Source organism: Drosophila miranda (genome assembly GCF_003369915.1).
Source record: "Drosophila miranda strain MSH22 chromosome Y unlocalized genomic scaffold, D.miranda_PacBio2.1 Contig_Y2_pilon, whole genome shotgun sequence".
NCBI classification, from domain to species: Eukaryota; Metazoa; Arthropoda; class Insecta; order Diptera; family Drosophilidae; genus Drosophila; species Drosophila miranda.
Window position 1 is genome coordinate 16,339,116 of NW_022881614.1, and position 26,089 is coordinate 16,365,204.

The window sequence follows — 26,089 nt, forward strand, 5'->3', positions numbered from 1 at the left end:
AGCTGTCCAAACAGCAAACATTGGCCCGAGATATCCACCCAACACGATCCCATACATCACACGTATCCCGACTCTACAGCCAGTCCTGTGAACGGACCGAAACGAGCCGAACCGATCCATAGTTGAGAAGCGGTCCGATTTCAAAGAGAGGTGTTAAAGTGGGCTCTGCCCGGCCTTCCTCCTCCTGCTGTGAGCCATTCAGCCATGTCATTAGCTGCAACATGCCAAAAGGGGTGGCTGCCACGGCTGCATTATTTATGTGACACTTGGGATCGGATCGTGACATCATTTGCCAACTGCTGGGAAACGATTGTATGTATTCAAATAGAAATATCTCAAGCAACGCTAAGAACAGGAATCCAACAAAAGCTGTTAGCATGCATCATAAAGGAACGGTCTCCAGAGAGGGGGGTAACTTTTCTAATATTCGCATAAATTTGATTCACTCCAAGACTTAATGCCAGGGTCTTATCGGGGATCTGCAAAAGCGCGGCCGAGATTTATGGATTTTCGGGGCAGACACATATCGCATCTCGGATCCCGACAGCAACTCATTAATAAACGTTTAGAGACGTCGCAAAGCCGCCCAAGTCACTAATTTCCAAACGCCTCCAGAGCCAGGACAGCGATCGGGACAAGGACTAGACGCAGACCAAGAGAATGAGGACTAGGACCAAAACAAGTCAAATAAATAATTGTTCACGTAGGCGACGCTGGACATGTCAGTCGGCTCGGGTCGGCCCTGGGCCCACCTATTGTGCGGTTGCACACGTTGCACGTCCATAGGGGGCAGGGCTGCGGTCAGCGCTGATTCGCTGATTGAAATACCCACGCCTGCCCACGTCCTGGCCTCCTGCTGGCCAGCCATGCCACCCTATCCTCCTACTCCTACTCCTACTCCCCTGCCCCTGCTCGTCTCTCCCGGGTCGTGTACGTGCTGGACAAATTTAACGCCTTTTATGCCCCGCTCCGGACACAAGAGAAATGAGTTGTGGCCTTTGCCTGGAGGCGCAGGAAAATTTTGTTGCAACAAAGCAGCCTGCCCATGCGACTGGCTGTTGCAGCTAGAACAAGTGGGCTGCAAGTGGCAGAGAGCACAGCCTGCTTATTCCCTGTAAAAAGGCCGAAGTGACTACACATGGGAGGTTTTTAAAGTCTTCTACGAGTCTACGAGTATTGAACGACTGTTTCGATATAGGTAGAGAACGTATAACCGTACAACTGAATCACCATAAGAACTGGTCATTGCTTTCCTTCGATGTGTGCCCATTAATCATCACCACTCACTATCAGTCACAAAATCCTACCCCAAATGCAGTATACCTCTCCTTCCATCGTCTATATGTAGGTACCCTTTGTAGCTTTCCGCCCCAAAAACAGATCCGAAATACCTTTTGTTTTTTGCGATGCTGTAATTTGCATGCTTCGAAATGAATTTCGCGCCTGAATCGAAAATTGCAAGCTGGCTAGCCAAACGTCCATTTCGTTACTGCCCCTCTTCGGATCACTCTCTTTGTGGCTTCTGCAACTGTGGGGCGACACTCAGAGTCGTGTCTGTTGGCAAGTATAGGTTTGTACTTTGATAAATATAGCGACGATAATCCAGGCAAGCGTTGGTGCATTTTTCCATAAACTTGAAACCATTGACAGACACGCGTGGAACCCCAATCTCTCTCCACATCAGAAGCATAAAAAACAAAACAAGAAAAAGAATGAACAACAGATGCGGGCAATTGAGAATTTGGGTATTGGGGAATTGGGGAAATGCTTTGGGGACGGGGGAATCAAATGTAATTACTGCGATAAAAGCGGAATAAAAATGGTGTTAATTGTCGAAAGGCTTGCATAGAAATTCGGTACAATCCAGCGGTACTCCAGCGAATGACGATGTTCTGGCGTCCACGCTTTATGGCCGCCATCAATCTCCTGGCTGTCTGAGTGGCCTGAGTGCTGATAGCCGGGATGGTTCCACAATGTACATAGAAGATGGTGTACGGAACAGCAGTTCCTAATGCAAAGTGAGTGAGTGCCACTTGGCTGTGCGACTGCCTGATTGAGCGATGCATCAGGAGGCAGCATCAGCAGCAGCTCCTTGTACATAAATACAACTCCTGTCCATTCACTTGCTGAGTGGCCCAGGCGATAAATTCGTTTAATATGGAAATCATATGCAAAATTGATCGGGGTGATGGGGTGTCCAGGGGGGGGCATTTGCCACGGAGTAATTAAAAACCACAAATTGCTGACTACCGCAGACACTGCACTACACTGCACCACACCACCGATCTCTAATTAGCCATAGATCAGAGATCTCCCAACTGGATCTGGCCAGTTTTCGACTGCTACTCGTATCTGGCGCCTACCGGCTCCAATATCCACACGTACCTCTCTTGAACAGACCCAGAGAGTGCCAATCGGGTTTCCAATAGTTCGTGGTAATTAATATCTCCCGTCAAGGACACTTCCTTGTGCAATTTGATTTAAATTGCTCGTTTTGTGTGTCATAATATCGCAACAATTCACTGAGATCTTAACACATGATATTGGTAAGTCTGCGATTTCAAAACTTCAGCTGGGGAGTGTCTCATGATAAATAAAATTATATAGATTGGAATGTAGAGCGGCAAAGATTGGTTCAAAAGATTAAAGATTGAAAGAGCACAGCTATGAATAATTGAGAGTCTAAAACTACATCTATGATAGACTTCTCTCATTTATGTATGTACATATGTAACCCTCTCCTTTGAGAAACCAAAACCCCCTAAACATGAACGATCAATAACTCATTCTGAGAGGGAGAGAGAGCATCAGTTTTGTTTTGTCAGAAATCCAAACAATAATTGACTGGGGGCTTCCATTCAATCAGTATCGTAGAAAACTCCAATCATTACTCAGAATAAGAGATGCTAACGTCTGTCTGTCAAAAGTTAATTTTGTTTTTGTGCCCAGTTATAAATCAATTGAAACTGAATTTCCAGTAGATGAAACATCTTAAAGCGATCGATCGCAGGCCAGCGCGGTGGGTAGCGGCGGTTTGGAACCCCCGTCAAAAGAATCGTCTTGCCTACCACATTGTCGAGGTCTGCAAAGCATAGCAAGGATTAAAAACCACTATAATCATTGTCATATCTTGGTAATGGCAATAATGGCATATGTAATACCAATGCCGGCTCCTGCCAGAACATCGGAGCAATGATGCTTGTAGTCGGAGATGCGCGTAAGGGCCGTGTACCAGGCGAACGTGAGCAGCAGGAACTGCACGAAGTGTTGCACCATTCTGAGCCTGGGCCAATGCATGCGGCGCTGCAAGTAGATCTTCAGGGAGAAACACGAAAATATATTAACTAATAGATGTTGTTTCTATAATAATCATCAAGTAGAACCTACTGCTGTATAGAGCATGGCATAGAATGCGAAACTGGCATGCCCGCTGGGGAACGATAGACTCATATCCTTGATCCTCCTGGCATTCATGTCCGCTGCCCCACAGGTAAACTCTTCGATGTAATGGCCGGCATTCATCGGATGATGAACCAGAACCACGGGCAGAGCGCCACACATGAGGTACAGCATCCAGCTGCGTATGGTGGAGTGCTTATAGGGATGCTTCAGGGACGTGTCGTTGCAGAAAAAGCCGCGCTTGAAGGGCTCGCACCACAAGGAAAAGCCCGGCATAGGCAGACCCACTGGAAAGAGATGGAAAATCAGGGCATGGCACTAGCATGGAAGGATGTAGCATGTGGTATTTGATATTCTGCCCAGTGCTATTTGAGATTTCCCATCCAGTGGGTGGCCCAGCAGCGGGCAATCGCAATGGTGTCCAATTCATGAAAGCAAGGTCTGCTGATCCAGCCTTAATTGGACTTGGGTAAACAACACAGACCATGTTGATGGTGATGATGACTATGTGGCTGCTGATTATTACATGGAAACGAGTACAAATTAATCAAATTCTCCCCCTGCTAAATGAGAACTTGCCACAAATTGAATAAAATAGATCAGACCAAACTCGATGCGCGAATATGTTTTTGGTTTTCTTCTGTTTAGGGTTTGCTTGGTCGAAAACTGTCTGTTCATTATTAAAACATTGAAACACTAATACATACAACGAAAAGCCACAAGGGAACACCATCATCAATAAACACTGCTGGAAGCATTTTAAAACAATTTGGAAATGTTTTCATTTCGCATCTGAGCCTCAGAGAGGAAACAATGCGGCGCTTGCTCACCTCATACGGTAAATACAGTATGTATAATAGATAGAACCCCATCTGTGGCCCATTCTCGCACCAGACAACATCTTAGGCGGCTGCGTGATTGATTCAGAAGTGGCATGGGTGGAATGACTTGCAAGTGCAAGAGATCAATTGCTGCCACATGATAATAGATCATAAAACGTGTGAAAGGGGGCAGAAGTGATAGCCGTGATGGAGAGGCTATTGTGCTAGAGCTCCCTCCATCAGAATTGATTTATTCGGAACTTAGATTAGAAAAGAAAACCATTCTTCACTGAAAATGGGAGCAACTCGAATGGGGTTTCTTTTTAAAAAATGCATTATGAAGTTTTTATTTTTAAAAGTTTAAAGTTCTCTCTCTCTCTTAAATCAGAGTGTAGTGAAAATCTCTACTGGAACCTATTTCGATTCCTGTATAACTATCCTACCTATATTTGCCTTTACCATCTATTAAAGGCCATCAATAACCACTCTTTGTTATAAGAGAACATATTTCTAACAGGAAGTTATATAGCACTTCCTGTAGCTCCTACACTTTGATGTCTGCCCTGAGAGGCCCCTTTCCCCTCGATTCTATTCAAATTCCCCCACTTACCGCAGCTAAGCATACACAAGTCCAGCAGAATACGTCCAATAATCTTCTTCGGACCTCGCAGCAGCCTCTTGCCGGGGACAATGGATCCCGGTCCGGTTACCAGTCCAGTTCCTAGGCCTGGGCCCGAGCTTCCAACGAATGTCGGCAGCTGTAAATCAAGTTTTACATTGTTGTTGTTGTTGAGATTGTGGGGATTGGATGTCGATGTCGGTGTGGCCGAAGATGCGGCTGCAGCGGCAGCGGCGGCGGCTATGATGCTGACGATGGCTCCTTCCCGCTGCTGCTCTGGCTCTCGAAGCGCTGCAGCGGCGTTGTATCGCAAACGCTGCCCGGACGCAGGCTGCTCATTCTGAGGCTGCGGTGTTATCAGGAGGGGGTATGGTATCGGAGGCTTTATCTAATGGGGGAGCACTGGGAGTGAGCTTGAACGTGGCCTCAATTTATGGATCTATTGCACCTGGACACCGCTTTGGTGGTCATCTTATCAGCGGCAGACACACACAAACGGACTAGCACAGTGCGATACAAATATTTGAATAATCCTCGCGACCCGAGAGATTTCTTCGAATATGTGCTAATGAATAATTCAGTTGGGTCTTACAAAGTAAGGCACTTTCTGTGATAAGCGTCGACGGTGGCGGTGGCGGTGGCAGTCGCTGATTTTTGGGTTGCACCAACTTATCGATAATGCTGTAAAGTCGGCGTTTTCTTAGCGGCTCCGAGGGGAGTGGTTAGTGGTAGTAGTTGGTGGGTAAGGGAATTGCGCAAGCGATGAGCGATTGCAATCGACCAAGACCGAGTCAAAATTTTGAACAAATACTGCTGGCGACGCGTAAAGCCAATACATTGTTTGTACGCTCAAAAAAATCTGTTCCATTATTTGCACTTGCATTTCTCCATTCGCACTCGATTTTTGTGTGTTTGCTTGCACATTTTTCTCTCCTCTCCGAAGATGTTCTTGTTGCTACTTTTCTATGCGTTGCGCACTCTCGGGAATACCGACGATCGAAACCTCACGAAGACGTACCGTTAACCGAATGAAAGCGACATGCACCGATGCCAACCGCTCGACTGGTGAAAATGGAATGAAACTGGAAAAGCAGCCCACCATCGCCATCTCTCTTTCTCTGTATTTATGGGAAAGATTGATTTGTTTGTTAAATTGGAAAGGGGGTGGAGGGGTCTCTTAATTTGGCTTGCGCTGCGCTTCTCATGGGATATGGAAAACAGAAACAACAGGGAAGGAGAGGAAGCTAGTTATGTTATAATGTTAATCTGTTATGATCCGAATATCTCCCTGTCTCTCTCTCTCTCTCTCTTTCCAATTGCCTACGCAAAGGATTCCTTCTGGCTGTTGCTTACATCTGCACAGATCTGATATGCTCTTTTAGTACAGGGTATAAGAAGAGAAGTAGTGGTAGCACTCTCTCTCTCGCTTTCTGTCGCTCTCTCTGATCAGTCCACGATTTGGGAATGGAACAGTGGATAGAGTTTCGGAAAGAACTTTTAAGGGTTGGAGGGTGGATGCAAAGGTGTTGTAGGTTCTTGTGATGGTCTTTATTGTATTGAATCCTTGATAAATTCCATTAGAGAGAGGGCTCACATTGATTGTAAAATTAACGAGGGGGAACGTTGTGAGTTGCTGCGGACACAGCAACTCTACGGTTATACCCGATACTAAGTCAGTATGGCTCTCCTCCGGCAGACGCCGCTAATATTAAACGACACGACAAAGAGTGCGTGCGAGAGAGACAGAAAATCAGTCTGAGCGTGACGTCGGGCGCTGCGTAGCCACTGCAAATTGATTTGTTCCTATTGGCTATAAAAATGATCTGATCTGATCCAGATTCAACAATCTGATAGATATGGTCATTATCTATGATTCTGCGTTTTTAGTTTTCTCGAATGTGCAGTATTGTGGATGCAACAGATTTTCGTTCTTTGTGTGGGCGGGGTGGGGCGAAATTTTGAGATACACGTTTTATAGTAAGATCTAACAGGAGTGCGGATACCAAATTTGGTTACTCTAGCCTTAATAGTCTCTGAGATTTGTGAATATCCCCAGATTTTCATCCTTTGCGGGGGCGGAAGGGGGTGTGGCGAAATTTTGAAACAAACTCGTCTCGGTCCGATATATTAGGAGTGTGGATACCAAATTTGGTTGCTCTAGCTTTTGTAGTCTCTGAGATCTAGGCGCTAATGTTTTACTCTAAGCAAAGCCGCCTATGCTACGTGTGTGTTAGAGAGAGACAGGGCGAGAAAAAATGAAATTTTCTTGATGCTGGCTATAATATTGATACGATCCAATTCAGATTTCGCAGTCTGAAAGATATGGTCATTCTCTACAACTCTACGTTTTTGGTTTTCTCGTATCGTCGAAATTGTGGATGCCACAGATTTTCGCCTTTGTGGGGGCGGAAGTGGGCGGGGCGAAGTTTTGAAATATTTTTGTAGCAGTGACATATCACAGAAGTCTATCACGATCCAAAACATCGTTGCTCTAGCTCTTATAGTCTTTGAGTACTAGTCGCTGAAGGGGACGGACAGACGGACAGACGGACGGACGGACAGACAGACAGGGCTCAATCGACTCGGCTATTGATGCTGATCAAGATATATATACTTTATGGGGTCGGAAACGATTCCTTCTGGACGTTACACACATCCACTTTTACCACAAATCTAATATACCCCAATACTCATTTTGAGTATCGGGTATAATTAATTATTGAACTTATTAGTAGACTTATGACTAATGAGCTTTCTAGGGCTGTAAGGGATGCTCCCCATAGCCATAACACGAAATAACATAATGGAGATAAGTATTTACAACCAGATTACGCAAGCTATAAATGGTTTTATTGAAAACCGCTGAATGTTGCCGCCGCAATGTTGCCCAAGAAAACCCTGCCTAAAAGACCATTACAAAAGCTCTTCTATAAATCTCCTTTCTGCATTCCACTTCCATAACGTTTCGTTGCGATAACAGAGAGAGTATTTATTCTCTGCTCTCTTCTGTCGCAATTCTCGTTCCGCCTGCGACTGAAACACTGGCATCTGAGTGGCAAACGGCAATCTTATCTCCACACTCGCCTTTTTTCTGCTTTCGTGCTCGGATGTGTATACATTTCTGATTCTGTGTCCCGCTAACTCTGACAGATCCCACTACGAATCGGTCGTATACTATATAATACCAGTGCTGATATTCAATTCGTGGGAAATCGAATTGTTTAAAAGAAGTGTACAAATCAGACCTAACGATGACGGCGCCAACAAGGCCTGCTTAACGAAAAGGTTTCGCATTTATTTACGTTTCTTCGGCAAAAGGTAAATCAATTATACAAAACTACGCAGAAATATACAAAGAAAGTGTTTATTTGTGGCGCCGAATTATTCATGGAGCGGATGGATATAGCCATATTTGTTACCTCAGGATTTTATTGATTTGCTTGGCTTGGCCGGCAAACACAAAAGTGCTCCACCGCCTCCAAATTTGGCGGTCACATAAACAAATGAAAATCAAATGCATATCGAATGTGTGCCAGTGGGTGAGTGTGATTGTGTGGAAATTCATACGTTTTGCAGGTGAAAAAACTGGAAAGGGAAAGGAAATTCCACTTGCTCACTGCCAGATCGTGGCATGGGAAACTGTATTGGCCATGTGCCAAAGTATAAGCCATTACAAGATTCGTCCAATAAACATTCGGATTGGAATTGTGATGGAAGTCTCAATATTATTCAAAATCAAATAGTTTGCATTGCTCCCTGTCCATCAATTATTTTTGAGGGATTTTTGCAAGCTATGGGGAGATTTTTCCTACTAAAACATCACATTATTTATACTGAAAGCTATAATAGTAGATTCATACGATTCCTTTTACAAAAATCACTTTCCGATTTCTGGAGTAGTAAATTGTGACTTTCTTCAAGAAATAAGCTTCACAGTCCAGTAGAGAAAAGCCCCAGTCAATGGCGGGTTCCTCTTTTCCATAAAAACAACCATCGCCTCTCATATTACGGCTAGCAACTCAACTCTTTTTCCTACCAATATATTTTGCCACCTCAACGTATTTTGTAGTATTCGATTTCGTTGTCAGGCGCGTGTAAATGGTGGCCAACTTCTGCTGATCTGAGCCGGAATAAAAGTGCATTGAAAAAATGTTCCTTAACAAAGCAAATAAACATGCACTTTACATACACCGGTGGGTTCGGTGGTTTTGGTGGGACTGGCATCGATTTTCCTTCCGTCGACGCGTCGACAGGTTGTCTGCCTGAATTTGAGACGACCCATGGATCCATGGATTGTATAATTGAACGTGGGGCTCTTTTTGGATGAGTTTGAATTTCCATATTCCAATGGAAAGTCACTTGTGGCCACCCGGCCATTCTCCTGCTGTTTATATAAATTATGATTATTACACTTGGCGATATATATGCGTATCTTGATTTTTAAATTCATCTTGGATAAAGCAGCTTGACCTTAATTCGCGCCATGTGCTGTCTGAAATATGTATTCCAGAAAAGATATCAAACGAGGGGGAACGTTGTGAGTTGCTGCGGACACCGCAACTCTACAGTTATACCCGATACTAAGTCAGTATGGCTCCCCTCCGGCAGACGCTGCTAATATTAAACGACACGACAAAGAGTGCGTGCGAGAGAAACAGTCTGACAGAAAATCAGTCTGAGCGTGACGTCGGACGCTGCGTAGCTAATGCATATTGATTTGTTCCTTTTGGCTATAAAAATTATCTGATCTGGTCCAGATTCAGCAATCTGATAGATATGGTCGTTATCTATGATTCTGCGTTTTTAGTTTTCTCGAATGTGCAATATTGTGGATGCAACAGATTTTCGTCCTTTGTGGGGGCGGAAGGGGGTGGGGCGAAATTCTGAGATATACGTTTTATAGTGAGATCTAACAGAAGTGCGGATACCAAATTTGGTTACTCTAGCCTTAATAGTCTCTGAGATTTGTGGATGCCCCAGATTTTCGTCCTTTGCGGGGGCGGAAGGGGGTGAGGCGAAATTTGGACACGAAACGGTCACGGTCCGATATCACAGGAGTGTGGATACCAAGTTTGGTTGCTCTGGCTCTTATAGGTTCTGAGATCCTTGAACTCATATTTTGCAATTGGCAAAACCGACCATGAAACCTGTGTGTTGGAGAGAGACAGAGCGAGAAAGAATGAAATTGTTTTCTTGATTCTGGCTATAATAATTATACGATCTGGTTGAGATCTTACATTCTAAAACATATAGTCATCCTCTACGATTCTGCGTTTTTGGTTTTATCGTATCTTTAAAAATGTGGACGCCACAGATTTTCGTCCTTTGTGAGGGCGGAAGTGGGCGGGGCGAAGTTTTGAAATATTTTTGTAGCAGTGACATATCACAGAAGTCTGGATCCAAAACATCGTTGCTCTAGCTCTTATAGTCTTTGAGCACTAGGCGCTGAAGGGGACGGACAGACGGACAGACGGACGGACGGACAGACGGGCAGACGGACAGACAGACATGGCTCATTCGACTCGGCTATTGATGCTGATCAAGAATATATATACTTTATGGGGTCGGAAACGATTCCTTCTGGACGTTACACACATCCACTTTTACCACAAATCTAATATACCCCAATACTCATTTTGAGTATCGGGTATAAAAATGGCCGAGGCGGAGGGGAGGGCTAGAGGCAGTCTTGGAGAGGAGAAGGCTCAGCTTGTGGTCGTTGCCCGAGATCGGTTAATCGTTCAACTTGTTTATGCAAATGTTCAGTGGTAAAGGAGAGGGAGAGTGGGAGGGAAAGACCTTCAACTGCCTCTCCTTCGTGTTGATCTTGTAATCCCGGTGAACATGACATATCCTTTGATATGCTAAACGCGTGAAATTTATTGCCCCGTGGAAAGATCATTGAATAATATAAATAGCCTTAAGTTGAAAGATGGATATGATTTGGCAGATTGATGAAAAACTGACTGTTGAGTGGCTGCCATATGAAAAGGAAAAGTCTGCCGAAGCGCCAGCATTTCCTTCAACTGTCTGCCTGTGAAAGATTTAGTAGAATTTCTGTTTCAAAATCTCCGATCCCCTGGGTTCCGATGAATTCTGTAAATAAATCGAAGCCAGATCATTACATCGTAATTGATCGTAAATTAGATCCAAGCGTGAACATATCTTGAAATTCTTAAAATATGTACTGTTTCTAAACAACAAAATATACTCCATATAAATCTTTTCACTTTACAAACCCTGTTAAAGTTATTTTATTTGTAAGACAGCAGAAGATCAGTATACAGAATTATGTGTGCTTCCGAGTAACATACGCAAGAGACAGACGCCGAAAGAAGAATATCGATATGAGAACATCGATATGCAGCAGGGCACATGCGCAGTGTTGTTAGAGATCAATATCTAATTATCGTGGCGGTCACTCTGAACACTCCTCCTCAACACAACGCATGTTTACAAACTTAAAATATACTTAACTAATATTCAATAACATGTCAAGCACTTATAAACGATCTTTTAAACCAAATGCAAATACAAATTTATGGTGCTTAACCTTGGCTAAGTTCTTTGTGAGGACATCTGCTATCATCTCATCGGTTGGCAGATACGCAATGTTGACTTCACCTCTCTTGAGAACCTCTCGAATATGATGTATCTTGACGTCGATGTGCTTTGTACGTGCATGAAACATGTGGTTTCTCCTTGGACATCAGCTTCAAGTCAATCAGTAGGCTGCGAAAGTATATCGCCTCTTTTGCTGCAGATGATAAGGCTATGTACTCTGCCTCCGTGGAACTGAGGGCTACCGTCGATTGCTTTCTTGACTCCCAAGAAACCGCTCCTCCTGCCAACATGCATACATAGCCAGTGAATGACTTTCGGTTCGTCATATCACTTGCCCAATCTGCATCAACAAAACACTCAATTGCCTTTCCTTGCTTTGTGTAGCATATCTCCCAGTCGATAGTTTTTGCCAAATATCGAAGGATGTGCTTGGCTGCCGCTTCATGCTCGGAATGAGGATCCTTGTTACGTTGTGCTAATTTGTTCACCGAATGCGCAATGTCCGGACGAGTCATAACAGCAAGATAAGATAACTCTCCAATTAGCTTTTGGAACGATGTGATGTCGACCCTGCGGCAGTCCTCTTTGTTGCATGCCACCTGGTAACCAGCTTCAAGAGGCGTGGACGTCTGTCGACAATCTTTCAAATTATACTGTTCGAGCAACCACATCAACCACATCAAATTCTGCTGCGATCTTTATCTTGATATCAGATATATCATCTAGGTCCTTACACGCCAAAATAATGTCATCTACGTAGACAGCTATTAGATACATATTTTTACCTGGCTTACAATACAGACAGGGTTCGTTGACAGTCGGTATAAAACCAATGCGTCTCAGCGTTGCATCCAACGTAGAGTTCCACACTCTTCCTGATTGTTTTAGGCCATATATACTTTTGAAGCCTCAAAACGTGATTTGGGTGAACTTCGCTGATGAAGCCCTCAGGTTGTCTCATAAAAACCTCATTTGATGTAGGTGGAGACCATGTTCGACTGCAAGTGCAATTATCAACCTGATAGTTGCGTGGCGTACAACTGGTGCAAATGTTTCCTTGTAGTCGATCCCGTAGCGTTGGCTACAACCTTTCGCCACCAGACGTGATTTGAGCCTGTTCACGCTTCCATCCGGATTGGACTTAACTGCGTAAACCCATCTGCATCCAATGGACTTTTTCCCGCTAGGCAATTTAGTAAGCGACCACGTGCCGTTCTTCACGAGAGATTCGTACTCGTCCTTCATTGATGCTTTCCATATCTCGCCTTCAGTAGACCGTTCAGCTTGTGCGTAGTTTTGTGGAACTTGTACGTCTGCTGCCAGTATCGCATTGAGCATATGATACTGTTTCCTTGGTCGTCCTGGTTTGCCCGTCCGTACTATGGTTGGGCGTCCTGGTCCTCTTATTGGTTCTGGAATTACAAGAATGTCAATACTAGACCTAATCTCCTCCTGATTTTCTGGCTCATTTTCTGGATCTTTAAATTGCTCGCAATCCATTTCTGGTTCAGAGTCCTGGTTTTGTTGAACCTCAATTGATGCCATGTCATTGGAACATGATGCATCTAGTTTGCCCCCTTCAGGTTCTACAAAAATGACATCCCTACTCTCTACGAGTTTCCTGGTTTCTTTACTGACCAAACGGTATGCTTTGGCTGTATCCGAGTAGCCCACCATTATATACTCTAAGCGAACTTTTATTTCTTTGTTTTATCTAGAGCTATCGCTACTGAGCCAAAAACTCTTAAATGCGATACCACTGGCTTTCTACCTGTCCATATTTCAAAAGGTGTCACCCCGCTCAAGCAGCTGCTTGCCACTCTATTTCGCAAATACGTGGCAGTTCGAATCGCTTCTGCCCAATAGCATTCACTTAACCCAGCATGCAGCAGCATACTTCTTGCCATTTCTACCAATGTTCTGTTGGCCCTTTCTGCAACTCCGTTTTGTTGAGGTGTATATGGCACTGTTAATTTTCGCTTTATTCCATTTTGGTTTAGGTAATTATCAAAAACGTTTGATATGTATTCTCGGCCATTGTCGCTTCGTAAAACCTTGACTTTTCTCCCATTTTGGCACTCAACTTGACTTTTAAATTCTTTAAAAGCCTCGAAAACCTGATCTTTGGTTTTTAGGAAACTAACTGATACATATCTTGAACAATCATCAATAAATGTGGCGATATATCGATTGCCTCCCATTGACTGCTTTTGCATTGGACCGCATACATCAGTATGTATTAAGTCTAGAACGCCCTTTGACCTGTTTGTGCTCGATTGAAATGGTTGCACGAAAATTTTACTTTTTGCGCATGTTGCACACACTTGTTTTGGCTTGTATATGCCCTTGAGACCTATTACCATCTCCTTGTTAACCATTTCCTTTTGTAACGGACCTGCTTCTTGGTTCGCTTGAGTTTGCTGGGCTCGCTCAGCGGTCGGCCGATTCGTCGCAAAGTATTTTTATTGTTGCCCCCAACGACAAATGATTAGACCTTCCTTTTCTTTAATCGAATCTCTCTTTATTCGTACTTATATTAGGACTTAGGGCTAGATGCTACAATTCAGCTTATCTATGGATCTCCACCACGCGTGGGCTCTCGTCGGGTGTGGCAGCGTTGAGGCTGTTGATTGGGGCAGTTTGACCTCCGCTATTGCTTTGGCCCGCCACGAAAATCCGCACTCTACGTCTCGCACTCCCCTCTTAGCTTCCGCCGGCAACTGTGGATCACCTCTTAACTTAGACTCACTCTGGGGGCAGGCGGGGCTGTCTTCCTGTTGTTATTCGCTTCACTGCACTTCTTCGAACCGTACCGGGTATTACTCTCACGTTTCGACGGGGTTTCAACGTGCGCGCGCGATCACTTCTCCACGGAAAAAAGAGAGCCGCTTCGTTGCCGCAACCTCCTTTTATAGCCCCTTGACGGGCCCCGGCTCGGCGTTGGTAGTTTTCCATCGCCGTCTCCTGGTTTCCACGGCCTTCGTAACGGGGCCTGGCCGGTGGCGTGATCCCATGCCCTTATTTGGTCATGCGTCGGATCGCTGCCGGCCCGATCCCGCCGTCTCCTCTGCCTCTCGCGTTTCTCTTGCTCCGAGAGCGGGACACTTCTCCTCTCGGGGCCCTTGGCCTCTTCGCCGCATCCGGCTATCCGTGGGTATCTGGGCTGACCTTCGCCTTATCCAGCCAGCCATCAGCCTTTATCCGACCGTCCCTCCGCCTTTATCCGGCTATGCCTTGGTCGAATTCGGCCTGTGGGAACCACGGTTCCTCACACCCCCCTCTTTCTTCCCGCAGCGGAATACTCCCGTTTTCCGCGACCTTGCGACGGAGTGTGCTTTCCTCATTCAAACGGCCCCATTTTACGCGCGCTCCTTACGGCATCTGGGATCACGGGCGCCCTGGCGCCCTCTGGCGCCTTTGCTCGGGCGGCGCTGCCAGCCATTGCAATTTTCTGGCTGGGGCCGAATCCCCACCTATCGATAAGGTGTGGGGGTGCTTAGGCGATCCACTCGATATCTCTCCCCCGTACGTATTCCACTTTTCTCTTTTTCTTCTCTCTTTATTCATTTTCTCTTTTTTTTCTTTCCCCCTTTTTTTCCTTACTTGTGCTCGCGGAACACCTCCGTGCGCGTGGCCGACATCGCAATGCGGTACCGGGTACCCCGCTCGCTCACCAGCTTCTTCACCCTCCTACCCACGAGGCGAATCTGGGCCTGCGCGCGGATCACCGCCGCCGGCCACTCCTCCCGCGGGATCGCCCTCCAGTGGACCGTGGCTGCTGGTGCCGAGCTCTGCCGTTGCAGGGCCGGTCGCTTCGGTCCTGCACAGGGCTCCGGGCAGGAGGCCTGTCGCTTCAGAGCCGGGCGCTCGGCCGCCGTCGACCTCTCCGGTGCGGGCCACACCCACGGTCCGCGCTCCCAAGCCTCGAGTTCCACCTCCGTCGGTGCTGTCGCCGCCGTCGCCGTTTCCGCGGCCCGCGTCTCTGCTTCTGCCGCTGCCTCGGCCGTCGCCGTCTGGGCCGCCGTCGCCGTTTCCGCGGTCTGCGTCTCTGCTGCCGCCGTCGCCGCCTCTGCCGCTGTCTCGGCCGTCGCTGTCTGGACCGCCGTCGCCGTTTCCGCGGCCCGCGGCTCGGCTTCTGCCGCTGCCTCGGCCGTCGCCGTCTGGGCCGCCGTCGCCTTTTCCGCGGTCTGCGTCTCTGCTGCCGCCGTCGCCGCCTCTGCCGCTGTCTCGGCCGTCGCTGTCTGGACCGCCGTCGCCGGCTGGGCCGCCGTCGCCATTTCCGCGGCCTGCGTCTCTGCTGTCACCTTCGCCGCTTCTGCAGTCCGCATCGCTGCCTCCGCCGTCGGCATTGCTGCCGCTGAGGTCGTGGGGGCGGGTCCGGGGTCCCTCCTCCGCGGGTCCCTGCTGTTGCTGCCGCGTGGACTCTCCTCCCACACCCGGGCGCCGGCCTCTGGCTGGGCTTCGCTCGGGGCGGGCCCCGAGGCCCACGTGATGTGCAAGGTCTGGTGGTGCCACACCATCCCCTGGCGCACGGCGGTCCGCACCTCCTGCGATACATACGGACCCATTACGGCCGCCTCCGGTCCCCTCCACTGTGGTTGCTGCTGCCACTGCTCCTGCCCCTGCTGCTGGTGATGCGGCTGCTGGTGCTGCTGGTGCTGGTGCTGCTGTTGCTGCTGCTGGTGCTGCTGCTGCTGCTGCTGGTGCTGCTGCTGCTGCTGCTGGTGCTGCTGGTGCTGCTCCTCCTCGGCCTGCGGCTGCCGCCTCTCGGGGCCCTCGTCATCCTCGGCCGGTGGCGTAGGCTGCCACAGCTCGCCTTCCTCCTCCTCGGCCTGCTGCAGCCGCCGCTGCCACTCGGCCTCTGGGTTCGTAGCCTGCTTGCCCGTGGCCTGGGGCGGCGTTCCCTCGGTCTCCGCCTCGTCGGTCCGGGGCTGCATCGGCGGCAGCACCACCCGGAATGGTGGGGGTGGCGGCGCCTCGTCGCTCTCTTGGCCGTGCTCCTCCGTACTGGCGGCTCTTTCCGCCTGTCGCCGCCGCGCCTCCATCCGCTCGTCCCTCCGCCGCCTGATCGCCCGCGCCCTCTCCAGCACTTGGTGCATCCGGCGCTTCTCCTCCGGCGTCGCCTCCTGAAACCTCCGCCTCACCGCCTCAATTTTGTCGCGCAGGGTCAACGGCCTTCCATTCCTCGTCTCCGGCTCCGCCCTTTGCTGCCGTCTCCATCTGGCCTTCTCCTGAGCGGTTGGCGCGCGCGGGCCGTCGGTGCATATGACCTCGTCGTCTTCCTCCTCCTCCTCATCCGATGACACCGTCGGCGACACCGAGTCGTGCCCCGATGGCGCCGGTGACACCAACGGCGAGGCCAGCAGTTGAAGGAACTGGGAGCCATCGCACCAATCCTCCTCGTCGCTACGCGAGAGCAGAGACGCCCGTCGCTGACGAGAAGTACCGGCGCGATAGCCCCCTCCTCCCACGAACGCCTGTTGCTCCTCCAGGAAGGCCCTCATATCATCCATCTTTTTCCTGCCATCCTCGTGGTTGAGCCCGCGTTTCATCTCCATTTTTTTTGCTGCCTTTCTTGCGTTCTTTCTGGTGATAACTACCTTCAAGTGTTCGCTGTTCCGTTTTCCACCCGCCTATATACACGCGTTGCATTGCCAATCGTTCCCTCTACCGGTGCCGGTGCTCCGTGTCTCGGTCTCTCCCGCCTGGTTCTAACGGTTGTTGCGTCTGTACTCATGGCCCTCAGCCTCGTCTCTCTGCCGGCCGCGCTCTCTAACGGCATCTTTCCCCTGGTTGTGCGAGTGCCGGCGCGCTCTCCGCTCTCTAGCCGATTTCGCCTTATCCCTTCTTTTTTGGATACTGTTGTGTTCTCGCCGCGTTTCTCTGTTGGCTCATGGATAAAACTTTTCCATCTTTGATGGACCCACCCCCTTCCCGTTCATGATTATTTTGCTTTTTATTCCCCCATTTTATTTTTGCTTATTCACAACTTTTATTCAGCCCTTTATTCTTGTTTATTTTAATTGCTATTTAATGGATTGATGGATTGCTAATTATTTACTTTTAATTGTTATAAAAAAATTGTTATTTATTCTTACATGCTACCGCCGACCTGTGCTGCTCGGACCCTCCTTGGCCTGGGTGAGTTCTCCCGACCCGGATGACTTTTACTCCATCCTTTCTCCCTTTCCAGCTCGCCCTCTGCCCTCAATGCGGGCCGCTTGCCGCGATTCCGCTCGTGAACAATGGGTCATCCGACCCTCCGCCCGGGCTGGAATCTTGGGCTCACATCCCAGGGCAACTCCTTTGCGCCACCGGCCGGACTCTTTTGACGGGTGTCTCCCTCACACAGTGGCTCGGACCCGAGGATCATCCGACTCCTCGCCCGGTAGTCCACGCATGAGCGGCACCCGTCGTTCCGGCCCGACGCTCGTAGTTGCCCCGTGAGTCCGCGTTGAGGCGTGAACCTGGCCCCTGGGTTTTTCCTGGTCATCCGCTGTCTGAGATTACACTCCCCGACCCTGGATTCGCCTCCCAGCTTTGGGGGCCGCGTTTCCTGTTCAGGTTTGCTGCGCTTTTCCTCTTCTCGTTTTATTTTCCTTTCTTTTTACTAATCTTCGCTTCTTTCAGATTTCTCCAAACACAGTCTTCCTGTTCGCCTTTTTTTTTTTTTAATCTAAGTGCACAAGTCCATCACCCTGCGTGCTGACGAGTCTCGTGCGTGTCCTGCGCGGCACCCTTCCCCAGTGTCCTGCGTGGCACTCTACCGTTCCTGGTCCTGCGTGACCCTTTAGGGCGACCTATTACAGCCATTCTCCTTCACCCCTGTGTCTCTCGCTCCTCGGGTTGGGGTTTCAGATCTCGTATGTGTGCCGTTCTCTTCTTCCTGTCGCCCTCCTTTCTTAGGTTGCAGATAACCGGCGATATAAAGTCCTCTATCTGGTATGGCCCATCGTACCTTGGTGCCAGCTTCGCGGCGAATCCCTCCGCTGCATTGGAAAGGTGGTGCTGTTTGGCCCACACGACCTCTCCCACTTTGGGTCTCCACGGTCTTCTTCTCAGGTTGTAATGCCTGGCCTGATCCTGGGCTGCCCTTTCCAAGTTGCGTCGAACCAACTGAAACAGCTCCTTTAATTTCTTCGCATTTTCATCCGGCGTCGCTGTGCCTTGTCCCGTGCCTACCGTCTCCTCGTCATATAGGGCCTTTGGCAGCCGGGGTTCCCTTCCTTGCACCACGAACGCCGGTGAATATCCCGTTGTATCCGACACTCCCGAATTCATGGCCAGCATCAGCTCCGGCCATTTTTCATCCCAACACCTTTGATCACCCTCGGTAAACTGAGCTATCATGGTCTTTACCGTTCTGTTCGTTCGCTCTGTCGGATTCTCTTGCGGCGTGTATGGCGCCGTAAACTGGTGACGAACTCCTAGCTGCTCCAGGAATCTTGTAAATGCCCTGCTTGCAAACTGCACCCCATTGTCCGTAATGAAGACTTTGGGCGTGCCAAAACGGGCTATTATACGCTCCCGACAGGCCTTTATTAGTGCCTCTGCTGTGGCCTTCCTCAGCGGCACCATCTCGGTCCACTTGGAGAATCGATCCACCAGCACCAACAACATCGAGTTCCCATGTTTCGACCTCGGCAGAGGACCCACAAAGTCCGCGCATACCGTTGCCCATGGTTCTTCCGGCACCTGTGTCAACATTTCTCCTGCCGCTTGTAGCTGACTTGGCTTATAGCGAAGACATAGTTCGCACTTCCGCACGTAGGCCCTCACGTCCCTGTACATCCCTGGCCAGTAATATCTTGCTGCCACCCGTGCCGCGGTTCTCCTTCCGCCGGCGTGGCCTGCTTCCGGACTATCGTGGCTTTCCTTTAAGACCCTTTCTCGGGCATATTTCGGCACACATAACTTCCACGAGGCGACTTCTTCGCTCCCTGCCCGGTGAGGAATGTGCCTGTACAAGTTTCCCCCCTTCTCCACATAGTCGGGGTACTTCGGGGATTCTTTTCTGATCTTTTCTACCATGCCCTCTAACCACTTGCAGGGCGGCTCGCCTACTGGCTGTGTTCCCTCCTCACTTCTTATCCGACGGCCTCGCTCCTCCACCGGTTGTCGGGAGAGTGCGTCGGCTACCACGTTGAGCTGTCCTTTCCTGTACGCAACTTCAAAGTCGTACTGCTGTAACTCTAATGCCCATCTCGCCACTCTTCCCGACGGACTTTCTATGCTATTTAGCCATTTCAGAGCCATGTGGTCCGTGACCACCTTGAAGCGATATCCTTCCAAGTATGGCCTCAACCGGCGGATGGCCCACACAATGGCCAGACATTCTTTCTCGGTCGCCGAATAGTTCCTTTCGGGTCCATTTAGCGTCCTGCTAGCATATGATATTACCCGTTCGCCCCTTTCCGTCTCCTGCGTGAGAATCGCACCCAGCCCGTAATAACTGGCGTCTGTCTGCAGAATGAACTTCTTCGAGAAGTCGGGGCACGCCAGCACGGGGTCCGCCACTAGTCGTCTTTTCACCTCCTCGAACGCTTCTTGCCGTTCTTGTGTCCAGACCCATTCCGTCTTCTTCTTGAGGAGCCCGGACAGGGGCTGCACGAGGGTGGCGAAGTCGGGCACGAACCTCCGGTACCATGAGGCCACTCCCAAGTACTGTCTCAGCTCCTTGACATTTGTCGGCGGTTTCAATTCGGCTATGGCTGCGACTTTCTCGGGGTCTGTACATATCCCCTCACCGGTCACCTTGTGGCCTAGATACCGCAGCTCTTTCCTAAAGAACTCGCACTTGTCTGCGTTCAGCCGCAGGTTCGCCAAGCGCAGCCGTCGAAACACCTCTTTCAGGTTTCTTCGGTGTTCTTCCTCTGTTCGCCCGATGACCACTATGTCATCCTGGTATGCGAACGCGTGCGGCATCATTTCTGGCCCAATCACTTGGTCTAACGCCCGTTGGAAGGTGGCCGACGCGGAGTGTAACCCAAACGGCATCACCTTCCATTGGTATAGCCCCTTTCCGGGCACCGTGAACGCCGTGATCGGCCGGCTGCTCTCGGCCAGGGGGATCTGCCAATATCCATCCTTCAGATCTAGGCTACTTATGAATTTCGCTTCCCGCAGTTGATCGAGGATGTAATCGATCCTGGGCATTGGGTACGCGTCCTTTACTGATCTCGCGTTAACTTGACGAAAGTCCACGCACAATCTCCATTTGCCATTTTTCTTCTTTACCATCACTATAGGCGAACTGTAGGGGCTCTTTGACGGCTCTATGCATCCCATTTCTACTAGTTCGTCCACTTTCTGGTTAATCTCGGCCTGCATTTTGGGGTTCTTCGGGTAATATCTTTGCTTAATCGGTTGCGGGTCACTCATGGTGATTGTGTGCACCGCCACATTAGACACCCCCTTGATCCTGGAAAATGCCTCTAACTCTCGGGCTAAGAATTCCTCCACTGGCTCTTCCCTCGCCCCCTTATTCTGCCTCATGCCCGCTGACACCCCTCTGGCGGCCATTCTTAGGGCCGTGTCCGTTTCGTTGTCGGACTCCGGAGCCGTGTCTCCAGCATCGGCCTTCGCCACGGACAGTCTTTCCTCCTGGTCTCCTCGTTCCCGATCTTGGGCAGGGATCACCACCCTGTGCCCTGCACAGGTCACCACTGCCCCGACCGCGCGGAGAAAATCCCATCCCAACATTAACTCATCAATCACACCCGGCAATACGAGTAGCACCATTGGGATCTCCTTGTTCCCAAAGCATACCTTCGTTTCAATCTGGCACGTGACCTCCTGGCTATGGCCATCCGCCAACCTCACCCTTTTCCTTGCCGCCGCCTCCCGGCCTTCACCCTTTAGTCGGTCCGCCAGCTCGCGGCTCACGAAACTGCTGGTAGCTCCTGTATCCACCGTGGCTTGCAGCTCCATGCCCGCGACCTCCACTAATGCGGATAACTGTTCCTCCTCGCTGGTCAGCCTGCCGACTAGGCTTGAGGGACCGTTTCTTGCGACCCTGGCACGGCCCTCCGCGGCGTGGGTCGCGGGGCGTTTCCCGTCTTCCTGCAGCATTGCCATGCCGAGATGCCCACTTTTCCGCATCTCCAGCAGTAGGTGAGAGGTCGGCCATTGCACTCCCGGCTCCAATGATCCGCGCTCCCACACCTTCGGCACGCCTGGGCCGGATTCTTGACATATCCGTTCTCGATATTGCCGTTGGTCGGTGTCGGCCTAATGACACGCTCTCCCCTCTCCTCAAGTGCTGCTCCGTCCAGCGGGCCGTCCTTGCATCGCCGACAGGCCGTCGTCTCGGCTGGCTTGTGGAAGGGATTCGCTGCCCGGGCTTTCACGGTTGGATTCTCCCGTTGGAACTCTAGGCGGTCCCTCTCCAACGCCTCGAACTCGTCTGCCAGTTCCATCATGGTGTCGAGGTCCTTGCACCGGTGCGGCCTCATATACGCTCTCAGATCGGGCATGCTATTCTCACGAATCAGCTCCGTCTGCTCCTCTTGGGGACATTTCAGGGGTCGCATAAGTGTCTGCATCTCTACCATATACTCTTTGAATGGCTCGCCCCATTTCTGTTTCCTCATCCTCACTTCCTGCAGCAACTTCTCAAAGTATCCCCGCGGCAGAAAGTAAGCCTGGAAGCTCGACGAGAACTCTTTCCACGTTCTCCACTGTCGATTGTTCGCCACGAACCACATCAGCGCCCGCCCTTTTAGCAGCTCCGGCATCGCCCTTGGGACCAGATCCGGATCCAGACCGTACGTCTCGGCGGACCACTCGACCTGCTCCAAGAACTCGAGAGGCTTCGTCGTCCCGTCGAACCGGAACGACCACTCTCTCACCTGTTTCGCCACTCTAGCGTAGTCCAGGTGTGCTGGCCGTATTGTGGCTGGTTCGGTTCTCCCTCTTTCGGTCTCTCGGCTTCGATCCCTTCCTTGGTGGCGGGGCCTGCTAGGCGTCCCCGTGTGCGAGCGTTCCGGTATTGGCACTGAGAGACTCGCTATCAATTCTCTCTGTATGTCGACTGGGGACCTCCACAGCGTCGCCGCGGTTGCGCCGGGTGGGGGTGCCGGGTGCTCGTACGCGGCTTGTTTGTCGTCCGCCCGGGGTGTCGGCGAGGACCTGTCCGCCCGACACTCCCATACCTCAATCAGATCGGCCCACTCCGACTCATCTTCGTGTTCCCTCATCCACTCCTTAAATGTTCTTCTCATTTCGTCCACTGTGCCCTCCAGCCGCACGCCGAAGGCGTGGCCGCATTGGACAAGCTCCTCCTTTCTCAACCGGTGGATCCATTGTCCCTTCCCCATTCTCTCATCTATATTTCTCCTCCCTTTGTCCTACTATTTGTCGTTGTAGGCCCCACGTTGGGCGCCAGTTGTAACGGACCTGCTTCTTGGTTCGCTTGAGTTTGCTGGGCTCGCTCAGCGGTCGGCCGATTCGTCGCAACGTATTTTTATTGTTGCCCCCAACGACAAATGATTAGACCTTCCTTTTCTTTAATCGAATCTCTCTTTATTCGTACTTATATTAGGACTTAGGGCTAGATGCTACAATTCAGCTTATCTATGGATCTCCACCACGCGTGGGCTCTCGTCGGGTGTGGCAGCGTTGAGGCTGTTGATTGGGGCAGTTTGACCTCCGCTATTGCTTTGGCCCGCCACGCAAATCCGCACTCTACGTCTCGCACTCCCCTCTTAGCTTCCGCCGGCAACTGTGGATCACCTCTTAACTTAGACTCACTCTGGGGCAGGCGGGGCCTGTCTTCCTGTTGTTATTCGCTTCACTGCACTTCTTCGAACCGTACCGGGTATTACTCTCACGTTTCGACGGGGTTTCAACGTGCGCGCGCGATCACTTCTCCACGGAAAAAAGAGAGCCGCTTCGTTGCCGCAGCCTCCTTTTATAGCCCCTTGACGGGCCCCGGCTCGGCGTTGGTAGTTTTCCATCGCCGTCTCCTGGTTTCCACGGCCTTCGTAACGGGGCCTGGCCGGTGGCGTGATCCCATGCCCTTATTTGGTCATGCGTCGGATCGCTGCCGGCCCGATCCCGCCGTCTCCTCTGCCTCTCGCGTTTCTCTTGCTCCGAGAGCGGGACACTTCTCCTCTCGGGGCCCTTGGGCTCTTCGCCGCATCCGGCTATCCGTGGGTATCTGGGCTGACCTTCGCCTTATCCAGCCAGCCAGCAGCCTTTATCCGACCGTCCCTCCGCCTTTATCCGGCTATGCCTTGGTCGAATTCGGCCTGTGGGAACCACGGTTCCTCACACTTTAATGCGTCAAAATGTACATGGCCGAACCTATTGTGCCATTTGAATGCATCTGCCTCAACATTTACAATGTTCATACCCTTTTCCTGATTGTCCTGAACCATAAACAATCCATTTTCCAGATGTGCATTTATAACTATTTTTCCGTTTTCAAAAATCATCGCTTGATTTTTCTCAAACACAACTTTTTTTCCATGTTTTAATAGTTTTGTGACCGATATAAAATTGTACTGCAAATCTGGTACCAAGATAACCTTTTTCAGCGTAACGGATCTATCACCGAACTTTACTTGAACAGTTCCATGCCCTTCAGCAATAAGTGATTTACCGCCGGCTAAAAATACTTTTTGATTATCTTCCGTGAACGACACAAAGTGTTCCTTGTCACAACATAGATGCGCCGTTGCGCCACTGTCTATGCACCATGCATTTAACATCTGGTCATTTGGCTTAGCTAAACTTAGGATTGGTACATATTTTTCTGGTTCCACTTTGGCATATTCGGTTACGCAAAGCATTGTACCCAATCTTTCCCCGCTTTTACTGTTTGCGCCATTGTTGTTTGCTCCTTCCTGCTTGCTTTTAGCACGGCATTCCGATTTAAAATGCCCTTCCTTTCCGCACTTAAAACACTTTTTGCCCTTCTTAAAGTTTTTCTTAAAATTGTTGTTGTCATAACTGACGTGTAGTTCCGCGCTACTTGTAATTTCCTTGCTAATGCTATCTTCCTGCCTATTCGCTTCTTCAGAAATTTTTATTTTTAGCATGCTCAAGCTCGGCAAATCATCTCGCGTCTCAATCGCAACAACAAAACTTTCATACGATTTAGGCAAACCATTTAGCAACACAACTGATAAGATCTTTTCATCAACCTTTATGTTGACCTCTGCTAAAGCCTCGTGTACCACCTGGAATTTCCGCAAATATTCCTGTGCACTTATACCATCCGACATTTTTAACGTCAACAATTGTTTAATTAAAAGCACTACCCTTGCTGGTCCGCTTGGCCTGTGAATTTTATTTAGCTTTTGCCATGCCTGTGACGACGATACACAATTTTTAATATTGTTGAGTTGGGTCGATTTAACACAAAGTAAAATTGACGCCAACGCCTTTTGATCCTTTAGTTCAAAAGCTGCACGTTGCTCATTTGTTGCACTTTCACTAAGTTCAATTTTACCACTGACGATTGGCCACAAATCATTTTGTATGAGAACACTTCTCATCAAAACTTCCCATGTGCTATAATTGTTTTCGTCCAGTTTCTCAATATTGAAATTCATATTTCCACTCATTTTTTATACTTATTGTCCCACAGTGCAAAATTTGGACCTGTCGATCGTCTCATGCACAAAGCAACTACGACGACAATACTGTTGTCCGTGTCTTTCTTTTGTTTTTTCGTTTTCTTTTAAGTATCCCTCCGAGTTTCTATTTACACACACACACTCGCGATTTTCTATGCCTTGGTATACACACTTTTGGGTATACACACTCGCGGTTTTGTGCGGCTTGGCATACGCACTTTTTGGTATACACACTTGAGTCTCCGTTCGCTTTTGTGTTTCTTGATCCGTTGGGACTGCTTTACTTTGGACTTTAAACCACGGCAACGGTCCGATTCGCTGCAAAATTCTAATCAAAACGAGGTGGAACGTTGTGAGTTGCTGCGGACACCGCAACTCTACAGTTATACCCGATACTAAGTCAGTATGGCTCTCTCCGGCAGACGCCGCTAATATTGAACGACACGACAAAGAGTGCGTGCGAGAGAGACAGAAAATCAGTCTGAGCGTGACGTCGGGGGCTGCGTAGCCACTGCAAATTGATTTGTTCCTTTTGGCTATCCGATCTGATCAAGATTCAGCAATCTGATAGATATGCTCATTATCTATGATTCTGCGTTTTTAGTTTTCTCTCTGTAGTCTCTGCTATCTATAAATAGTCGTTGTCTGATCGAATGGAGGATTGCCATGGCTCTGGCTGCTTTGGCCCGGCCATAATCGAAGCTGACAACTTCGATTTCCATCCCCTCCTCTCACCAATGAGTGGGCTCTTGCTCCTTCTGAACGGATCGTGCACAGTGGAGCATTGCATTGCTGAGAATCTGACAGACGTTTGCCACTTGGGGTTTTGTTAAATTAAGGGGCCTTGTTGAACCTGAAGCAGTTGGCGTGCCCCTAGTTGGTCATTACCGAGTTGATGGCCGAGTTGATTGCACAAAATTATAGAAATTCACGATGTTCTAGAAGAGAACGAAAGAATGGCAGTTCATGCTGTAGAGTGTAGATGCTCGATTGAATGGATACCCAAGGTTCCAGGAATACTCGTAACGAGATGTTCGAGGAAAGGAGTGGAAGAATCTCAAGTCTTAAATTGAATAAAAATTGAAAGTTAATTGCTCGTTTGA

The 26,089-nt window shown here is 49.4% G+C and overlaps 1 protein-coding gene and 1 pseudogene across 2 annotated transcripts in view; one reads left to right on the forward strand and one right to left on the reverse strand.

Annotated features, from left to right (window-relative positions):
- Nucleotides 1–2,953: 2,953 nt before the first annotated feature.
- Nucleotides 2,954–5,511, reverse strand: LOC117193766 (annotated as a pseudogene).
- Nucleotides 5,512–8,016: 2,505 nt separating this feature from the next.
- The window catches only part of LOC117193177 (putative phosphatidate phosphatase), a 39,598-nt gene continuing 21,525 nt past the window's right edge, over nucleotides 8,017–26,089 (forward strand). The window contains exon 1 of one of the 2 annotated variants that reach the window (XM_033397915.1): nucleotides 8,017–8,157. The gene's annotated coding sequence lies outside the window, so the exon portion shown is untranslated. The remainder of the gene's footprint in view (nucleotides 8,158–26,089) is intronic. The other variant, XM_033397914.1, reaches the window with a different exon arrangement.